General features: G+C 39.4%; 1 non-coding gene across 1 annotated transcript; it reads right to left on the minus strand.

The window, feature by feature from the left end:
* Positions 1-4,169: 4,169 nt before the first annotated feature.
* LOC130972283 (small nucleolar RNA R71) lies at positions 4,170-4,273 on the minus strand. Its single transcript, XR_009083472.1, has one exon. It is a non-coding gene; the product is annotated as a small nucleolar RNA R71 (small nucleolar RNA).
* Positions 4,274-10,664: the final 6,391 nt, after the last annotated feature.

A 10,664-nucleotide genomic window follows, 5' to 3' on the forward strand; every position in this document is an offset into this window, starting at 1 on the left:
CTGATGTAGAACGGAGGTGTTTGTCAAGCACACGTTCATGGATTGAGGAAGGTGATGAGTGTCACGGATCATCACCTTCTCCATAATTAAGCGCAAATGAATATCTTAGATAGGAACACGCATGTTTGAAAGGAGAAATAGAAACAATTGCATTAATTCATTGAGACGCTGCAGAGCTCCTCACCCCCAACAATGGAGTTTAGAGACTCATGCCGTCAAAGTGTATAAAATTCAGATCTGAAAATGTCATGAGGTACAAAATAAGTCTCTAAAAGTTGTTTAAATAGTAAATGATGAGCGGATAATTTATACGCTTTTTTGCATTGTTTTTAGGTAGTTTTTAGTAAGATCAAGCTACTTTTAGGGATGTTTTCATTAGTTTTTGTGTTAAATTCACATTTCTGGACTTTACTATGAGTTTGTGTGTTTTTCTGTAATTTCAGGTAATTTCTGGCTGAAATTGAGGGACTTGAGCAAAACTCTGAAAAAAGGCTGACAAAAGGACTGCTGATGCTGTTGGAATCTGACCTCCCTTCACTCGAAATGGATTTTCTGGAGCTATAGAACTTCAATTGGCGCGCTCTCAATGGCGTTGGAAAGTAGACATCCAGAGCTTTCCAGCAATATATAATAGTCCATACTTTATTCGGAAATTGATGACGTAACTTGGCGTTGAATGCCAAGTACATGCTGCTGTCTGGAGTTAAACGCCAGAAAAACGTCATGATCCGGAGTTGAACGCCCAAAACACGTCATAACTCGGAGTTCAACTCCAAGAGGAGCCCCAGCTCGTGGATTGATCAAGCTCAGCCCAAGCATACACCAAGTGGGCCCCGGAAGTGGATTTATGCATCAATTACTTACTCATGTAAACCCTAGGAGCTAGTTTATTATAAATAGAACATTTAACTATTGTATTAGACATCTTTGGTCTCAGTTTTGTTTTATTCTTCATCCTAAGAGGCTATTGATCACATTTTGGGGGCTGGCCATTCGGCCATGCCTGAACCTTTTACTTATGAATTTTCAACGGTGGAGTTTCTGCACACCATAGATTAAGGGTGTGGAGCTCTGCTGTACCTCAAGTAATGCAATTCTATTTTCTTTTATTCAAATCTTTCTCATTCTTATTCCAAGATATTCATTCGCACCCAAGAACATGATGAATGTGATGATTATGTGACACTCATCAACATTCTCACCTATGAACGCGCGTGATTGACAACCACCTCCGTTCTACATGCAACCGAGCTTGAATGTGTATCTCTTAGATTCCCCAACAGAATCTTCGTGGTATAAGCTAGATAGATTGCGGCATTTATGAGGATCCGGAAAGTCTCACCTTGTCTGTGGTATTCCGAGTAGGATCCTGGGAATCCGAAAAGTCTAACCTTGTCTGTGGTATTCCGAGTAGGATTCCGGTAATGAATGACTGTGACGTGCTTCAGACTCGCAAGTGCTGGGCGTTAGTGACAGACGCAAAAGAATCAAGGGATTCTATTCCATTAGGAGCGGGAACCAATCAGTGATTAGCCGTGCTGTGACAGAGCGCGTGAGCGTAGTTTTCACTGCGAGGATGGGATGTAGCCTTCGGCCAGTGTGATGCCTCCAGACGATTAGCCATGCGAGTGACAGCCGCAGAGGACCATTTTCCAGAGAGGATACAAAGTAGCCATCGTCGAACGGTGAACCCCTATACACAGTTTGCCATGGAAAGGAGTAAGAAGGATTGGGTTGAAGCAGTGGGAAAGCAGGCGTTCTTGAGCCATACAGTATCTCCATTCGCTTATCTGAAATTCCCACCAATGAATCTGCATAAGTATCCCTTTTATTATTTCTTTTTATTTATTTTCGAAACCATAAACCAATTTAATCTGCCTAACTGAGATTTACAAGGTGACCATAACTTGCTTCATACCAACAATCTCTGTGGGATCGACCCTTACTCACGTAAGGTTTATTAATTGGACGACCCAATACACTTGCTGGTTAGTTGAACGGAGTTGTGTTCACTCGTGCCAATTTCAAATTCCATAAAAGTACAAGGAGTACAACTTAAAGAATATGGATCACAATTTCGTCCACCAAGTTTTTGGCGCCGTTGCCGGGGATTGTTCGAGTATGGACAACTGACGGTTCATCTTGTTGCTCAGATTAGGTAATTTTCTTTTCAAAAATCTTTTTCAAAATTTTTCTTTTCTTTTTCGTTTTTCTAAAATATATTTTCGAAAAATTTTTTTTATAAAAATCCAAAAAAATAATAAAATCATAAAAATCAAAAATATTTTGTGTTTCTTGTTTGAGTCTTGAGTCAATTTTTAAGTTTGGTGTCAATTGCATGCTTTAAAAATTTTTCTTGCATTTTTTCGAAAATTCCATGCATTCATAGTGTTCTTCATGATCTTCAAGTTGTTCTTGATAAGTCCTCTTGTTTGATCTTGATGATTTCTTGTTTTGTGTTGTTTGTTGTTTTTCATATGCATTTTTTGTTTGTTAGAGTCCATGCATTAAAGATTTCTAAGTTTGGTGTCTTGCATGTTTTCTTTGCGTCAAAAATTTTTCAAAATTATGTTCTTGATGTTCATCATGATCTTCAAAGTGTTCTTGGTGTTCATCTTGACATTCATAGCATTCTTGCATGCATTCATTGTTTTGATCTAAAAATTTCATGCATTGAGTATTTTTGTTGTTTTTCTCTCTCATAATTAAAAATTCAAAAATTCAAAAAAATATCTTTTCCTTATTTTCCCTCCAAATTTTCGAAATTTTGGGTTGACTTGGTCAAAAATTTTCAAAATTAGTTGTTTCTTACAAGTTAAGTCAAAATTTCAAATTTTAAAAATCTTATCTTTTCAAAATCTCTTTCAAAAATCATATCTTTTTCATTTTTTTTATTTTCGAAAATTTTAAAAATTATTTTTCAAAAATCTTTTTCTTATCTTTTATATCTAATTTTCGAAAATTAGCTAACAATTAATGTGATTGGTTCAAAAATTTGAAGTTTGTTACTTTCTTGTTAAGAAAGGTTCAATCTTTAAATTCTAGAATCTTATCTTGTAGTTTCTTGTTAGCTAAGTCATTTTAAAAATTAAATCTTTTTCAAAATATCTTTTTCTTAAAACTTTTATCTTATCTTTTTATCTTATCCTTTTCAAAATTTTATCTTTTTCAAAATTTGATTTCAAAATATCTTATCTAACTCCTTTTCTTCTTATCTTTTTGAAATTTAATTTCAATATCTTTTTCAATCAACTAACTAACTTTTTGTTTGTTTCTTATACTTTTCAAAACCACCTAATTATTTTTCCCTCTCTAATTTTCGAAAATATCTTACCCTTTTTTCAAAAAAAAATTCTTTTTTATTAATTAATTGTTTCACATTTTAATTTTAATTTTAATTTTATCTTTAATTTTCGAAAATTACTAACCCTTTTTTTTTAAATTAATTTCGAAATCTCCCTTCTCTTTTCTTCTTCTATTTAATTATTTAATTACTAACACTTCTCTTCACCTCTCTTCATCTAAAAATCCGAATTCTTCTTCATTCTTCTACTCCCTTCTTTTTCTACTAACATAAAGGAATCTCTATACTGTGACATAGAGGATTCCTCTTTCTTTTCTTGTTTTCTTCTCTTTCATATGAGCAAGAACAGGGATAAAGGCACTCTTGTTGAAATCGATCCAGAACCTGAAAGGACTTTGAAGAGAAAATTAAGAGAAGCTAAATTACAACAATCCAGAAACAACCTTTCAGAAATTTTCGAACAAGAGAAGGAGATGGCAGCCGAAAATAATAATGCAAGGAGAATGCTTGGTGACTTCACAAAGCCAACGTCCAGTTTGATGGAAGAAGCATCTCCATTCCTGCCATTGGAGCCAACAACTTTGAGCTGAAACCTCAGCTAGTTGCCTTAATGCAACAAAACTGCAAGTTTTATGGACTTCCATCTGAAGATCCTTATCAGTTTTTAACTGAGTTTTTGCAGATCTGTGAGACTGTAAAGACGAATGGAGTTGATCCTAAAGTCTACAGACTCATGCTTTTCCCTTTTGCTGTAAGAGACAGAGCTAGAATATGGTTGGATTCACAACCTAAGGATAGCCTGGACTCCTGGGATAAGCTGGTCACTGCCTTCTTGGATAAATTCTTTCCTCCTCAAAAGCTGAGCAAGCTGAGAGTGGATGTTCAAACCTTCAAACAAAAAGATGGTGAATCCCTCTATGAAGCTTGGGAAAGATACAAGCGGCTGACCAAAAGATGTCCATCTGACATGTTTTCAGAATGGACCATTTTAGATATATTCTATTATGGTCTCTCTGAATTTTCGAAAATGTCATTGGACCATTCTGCAGGTGGATCTATTCACCTGAAGAAAACACCTGAAGAGGCTCAAGAACTCATTGACGTGGTTGCAAACAACCAATTTATGTACACTTCTGAAAGGAATTCCGTGAACAATGGGATACCTCAGAAGAAAGGAGTTCTTGAAATTGATACTCTGAATGCCATATTGGCTCAGAACAAAGTGTTGACTCAACAGGTCAACATGATCTCTCAAAATCTGAATGGATGGCAACATGCATCCAACAGTACTAGAGAGGCAGCTTCTGAAGAAGCTTATGATCCTGAGAACCCTGCCATGGCAGAGGTTAATTACATGGGTGAACCTTATGGAAACACCTATAACTCATCATGGAGAAATCATCCAAATTTCTCATGGAAGGATCAACAAAAGCCTCAACAAGGCTTTAACAATGGTGGACGCAATAGGCTAAGCAATAGCAAGCCATATCCATCATCTTCTCAGCAACAGACAGAGAATTCTGAACAAAACACCTCTAATTTAGCCAATATAGTCTCTGATCTGTCAAAGGCCACTTTCAGTTTCATGAGTGAAACAAGATCCTCCATTAGAAATCTGGAGGCACAAGTGGGCCAGCTGAGTAAGAAAGTCATTGAAACTCCTCCCAGTATTCTCCCAAGCAATACAGAAGAGAATCCAAAAGGAGAGTGCAAAGCCATTGACATAGTCAATATGGCCGAACGCACAAGGGAGGAGGAGGACAAAAATCCTAGTGAGAAAGACCTCCTGGGACGTCCCTCAAGCAAGAAGGAGTTTCCTATTAAGGATCCAAAGGAATCTGAGGCTCACAAAGAGACCATAGAGATTCCATTAAATCTCCTTCTGCCATTCATGAGCTCTGAAGACTATTCATCCTCTGAAGAGGATGAAGATGTGATTGGAGAGCAAGTTGCTCAATATTTAGGAGCTATCATGAAGCTGAATGCCAAGTTATTTGGTAATAAGACTTGGGAAAGTGAACCTCCCTTGCTCATTAATGAACTGGATACTTGGATTCAGAAAATTCTACCTCAAAAGAAACAAGATCCTGGCAAGTTCTTAATACCTTGTACCATAGGCACCATGATCTTTGAAAAAGCTCTGTGTGATCTGGGATCAGGGATAAATCTTATGCCACTCTCTGTAATGGAGAAGCTGGGGATCATTGAGGTACAACTTGCCTTGTTCTCATTACAACTGGCAGACAAGTCATTGAGACAAGCCTATGGAATAGTAGAGGACGTGCTAGTAAAGGTTGAAGGCCTTTACATCCCTGCTGATTTCATAATCTTAGACACTAGGAAGGAAGAGGATGATTGCATCATCCTTGGAAGACCTTTCCTAGCCACAGCAGGAGCTGTGATAGATGTCAACAGAGGTGAATTAGTCCTTCAATTGAATGGGAACTACCTTGTGTTTAAGGCACGTGGCCATCCCTCTGTGACAAAAGAGAGTAAGTATGAAGAGCTTCTCTCAGTTCAGAGTCAAGAAGAGCCCCCACAGTCAAACTCTAAGTTTGGTGTTGTGAGGCCACAACCAAACTCTAAGTTTGGTGTTAAGATCCCATATCCAAACTCTAAGTTTGGTGTGGACAACTATACAACATTGACCTGATCACCTTGTGGCTCCATGAGAGCCACTGTCAAGCTATTGACATTAAAGAAGCGCTTGTTGGGAGGCAGCCCAATTTTATTTATCTAATTTTATTTTATTTTATTGTTATTTTGTGTTTTATTAGGTACATGATCATGAGGAGGCACGAAAAAATCATAAAAATTAAAAACAGAATAAAAAACAGCAGAAGAAAAAAATTCACACCCTGGAGGACGCACAGGCTGGCGTTCAACGCCAGTAAGATGCATCTGGCTGGCGTTCAACGCCAGAACAGAGCATCATTCTGGCGCTGAACGCCAGAAACAAGCAACATTCTGGCGCTGAACGCCAGGAATGTGCCCAGAGAGGAAAAACTGGCGCTGAACGCCAGTAACAAGCATGAAACTGGCGTTCAACGCCAAAAACATGCTTTACATGGGCGTTGAATGCCCAGAATGTGCACCGATGGGCGTTTAAACGCCAGAATGATGCACGAAGGCATTTTACATGCCTATTTGGTGCAGGGATGGAATTTCTTGACACCTCAGGATCTGTGGACCCCATAGGATCACCTCAGGATCTGTGGACCCCACAGGATCCCCACCTAACATATTCCCACCTTACCTTTTAATCTTAATCACACTCTCCTATTCCCCATGCCACACTTCCCAACACTCTTCACCAATCACCTCAATTCCTCTTCCCAATTACCCCATTCACCACTCACATCCATCCACTCTTCCCCATAAACCCCACCTACCTTCAAAAATTCAAAACCAATTTCCCACCCATTCCCACCCTAAATGGCCGAATACACACTACCCCCTCTCCCTATAAATACCCTTCCATTCTACTTCATTTTCACACAACACAACCCCTTCTTCTTCACCTAAGCCGAACCCACCTCTCTCCCTCTCTACCATATTTTCTTCTTCTTCTTTTTCTCTTCTTTCTTCTCTTGCTCGAGGGCGAGCAATATTTTAAGTTTGGTGTGGTAAAAGCATAAGCTTTTTGTTTTTCCATTACCATCAATGGCACCTAAGGCCGGAGTATCCTCTAAAAAAGGAAAAGGGAAGACAAAAGCTTCCACCTCCGAGTCATGGGAGATGGAAAGATTCATCTCCAAGAGCCATCAAGACCACTTCTATGATGTTATGGCAAAGAAGAAGGTGATCCCTGAGGTCCCTTTCAAGCTCAAGAAAAATGAGTATCCGGAGATCCGACATGAAGTCCGAAGAAGAGGTTGGGAAGTCCTAACCAACCCCATGCAACAAGTCAGAATCTTAATGGTTCAAGAGTTCTATGCCAATGCATGGATCACTAGGAACCATGATCAAGGTATGAACCCGAGTCCAAAAAATTATCTCACAATGGTTCGGGGGAAATACTTAGATTTTAGTCCGGAAAATGTGAGGTTGGCATTCCACTTGCCCATGATGCAAGGTGATGAACGCCCCTACACTAGAAGGGTCAACTTTGATCAAAGGTTGGACCAAGTCCTTATGGACATTTGTGTGGAAGGAGCTCAATAGAAGAGAGACTCCAAAGGCAAGCCAGTCCAACTAAGAAGACTGGACCTCAAGCCTATAGCTAGAGGATGGTTGGAGTTCATTCAACGCTCCATCATTCCTACTAGCAACCGATCTGAAGTTACTGTGGATCGGGCCATCATGATTCATGGCATCATGATTGGAGAGGAAGTAGAAGTTCATGACGTCATCTCCAATGAAATCTACAAAATAGCCGACAAGCCTTCACCCATGGCACGGCTAGCTTTTCCTCACCTTATTTGCCATCTATGTTACTCAGCTGGAGTCATCATAGAAGGAGACATCTTCATTAAAAAGGATAAGCCCATCACCAAGAAGAGGATGGAGCAAGCAAGAGAGACCCCTCACGGTTCTCAAGAGATGCATGAGGAAGCTCATCATCAAGAAATCCCTGAGATGCCTCAAGGGATGCACTTTCCTCCCAACAACTATTGGGAGCAACTCAACACCTCCTTAGAAGATTTAAGCCACAATGTGGAACAATTAAGGGTGGAACATCATGAGCACTCCATCATTCTCCATGAAATAAGAGAAGATCAAAGAGCAATGAGGGAGGAGCAACAAAGGCAAGGAAGGGACATAGAAGAGCTAAAGAACATCATTGGTCCTTCAAGAAGAAGACGCCACTAAGGTGGACTCATTCCTTGTTCTTATTTCTTTCTGCTTTTCAGTTTTTAATATTGTGTTCATCTATGTTTTGTGTCTTTATTTCATGATCATTAGTATGTAACCATGCCTTAAAGCTATGAATAAAATCCATTAATCCTTCACCTCTCTTAAATGAAAAATGTTTTAATTCAAAAGAACAAGAAGTACATGAATTTCGAATTTATCCTTGAATTTAATTTAATTATATTGATGTGGTGACAATACTTTTGTTTTCTGAATGAATGCTTGAACAGTGCATATTTTTGATCTTGTTGTTTATGAATGTTAAAACTGTTGGCTCTTGAAAGAATGATGAACAAAGAGAAATGTTATTGATGATCTGAAAAATCATAAAATTGATTCTTGAAGCAAGAAAAAGCAGTGAAAAAGAAGAAGCTTGCGAAAAAAAAAAAAGAAGGAGCAGTAGAAAAAGCCAATAGCCCTTAAAACCAAAAGGCAAGGGTAAAAAGGATCGAAGGCTTTGAGCATCAATGGATAGGAGGGCCCAAGGAAATTAAATCCAGGCCTAAGCGGCTAAATCAAGCTGTCCCTAACCATGTGCTTGTGTCATGAAGGTCCAAGTGAAAAGCTTGAGACTGAGTGGTTAAAGTCGTGATCCAAAGCAAAAGAGTGTGCTTAAGAGCTCTGGACACCACTAACTGGGGACTCTAGCAAAGCTGAGTCACAATCTGAAAAGGTTCACCCAGTTATGTGTCTGTGGCATTTATGTATCCGGTGGTAATACTGGAAAACAAAGTGCTTAGGGCCACAGCCAAGACTCATAAGTAGCTGTGTTCAAGAATCAACATGCTTAACTAGGAAAGTCAATAACACCATCCGAAATTCTAAGTTCCTAGAGAAGCCAATCATTCTAAACTTCAAAGGAAAAAGTGAGATGCCAAAACTGTTCAGAAGCAAAAAGCTACAAGTCCCGCTCATCTAATTATAATTAATATTCATTGATATTCTGGAATTTATAGTATATTCTCTTCTTTTTATCCTATTTGATTTTCAGTTGCTTGGGGACAAGCAACAATTTAAGTTTGGTGTTGTGATGAGCGGATAATTTATACGCTTTTTGGCATTGTTTTTAGGTAGTTTTTAGTAAGATCAAGCTACTTTTAGGGATGTTTTCATTAGTTTTTGTGTTAAATTCACATTTCTAGACTTTACTATGAGTTTGTGTGTTTTTCTGTAATTTCACGTAATTTCTGGCTGAAATTGAGGGACTTGAGCAAAACTCTGAAAAAAGGCTGACAAAAGGACTGCTGATGCTGTTGGAATCTGACCTCCCTGCACTCGAAATGGATTTTCTGGAGCTACAGAACTCCAATTGGCGCGCTCTCAACGGCGTTGGAAAGTAGACATCCAGAGCTTTCCAGCAATATATAATAGTCCATACTTTATTCGGAAATTGATGACGTAACTTGGCGTTAAACGCCAAGTACATGCTGCTGTCTGGAGTTAAACGCCAGAAAAACGTCATGATCCGGAGTTGAACGCCCAAAACACGTCATAACTCGGAGTTCAACTCCAAGAGGAGCCCCAGCTCGTGGATTGATCAAGCTCAGCCCAAGCATACACCAAGTGGGCCCCGGAAGTGGATTTATGCATCAATTACTTACTCATGTAAACCCTAGGAGCTAGTTTATTATAAATAGAACATTTAACTATTGTATTAGACATCTTTGGTCTCAGTTTTGTTTTATTCTTCATCCTAAGAGGCTATTGATCACGTTTTGGGGGCTGGCCATTCGGCCATGCCTGAACCTTTTACTTATGAATTTTCAACGGTGGAGTTTCTGCACACCATAGATTAAGGGTGTGGAGCTCTGCTGTACCTCAAGTATTAATGCAATTCTATTTTCTTTTATTCAAATCTTTCTCATTCTTATTCCAAGATATTCATTCGCACCCAAGAACATGATGAATGTGATGATTATGTGACGCTCATCAACATTCTCACCTATGAACGCGCGTGATTGACAACCACCTCCGTTCTACATGCAACCGAGCTTGAATGTGTATCTCTTAGATTCCCCAACAGAATCTTCGTGGTATAAGCTAGATAGATTGCGGCATTTATGAGGATCCGGAAAGTCTCACCTTGTCTGTGGTATTCCGAGTAGGATCCTGGGAATCCGAAAAGTCTAACCTTGTCTGTGGTATTCCGAGTAGGATTCCGGTAATGAATGACTGTGACGTGCTTCAGACTCGCAAGTGCTGGGCGTTAGTGACAGACGCAAAAGAATCAAGGGATTCTATTCCAGTAGGAGCGGGAACCAACCAGTGATTAGCCGTGCTGTGACAGAGCGCGTGAGCGTAGTTTTCACTGCGAGGATGGGATGTAGCCTTCGGCCAGTGTGATGCCTCCAGACGATTAGCCATGCGAGTGACAGCCGCAGAGGACCATTTTCCAGAGAGGATACAAAGTAGCCATCGTCGAACGGTGAACCCCTATACACAGCTTGCCATGGAAAGGAGTAAGAAGGATTGGGTTGAAGCAGTGGGAAAGCAGGCGTTCTTGAGC

Source organism: Arachis stenosperma, chromosome 3 (assembly GCF_014773155.1).
Source record: "Arachis stenosperma cultivar V10309 chromosome 3, arast.V10309.gnm1.PFL2, whole genome shotgun sequence".
NCBI lineage: Eukaryota > Viridiplantae > Streptophyta > Magnoliopsida > Fabales > Fabaceae > Arachis > Arachis stenosperma.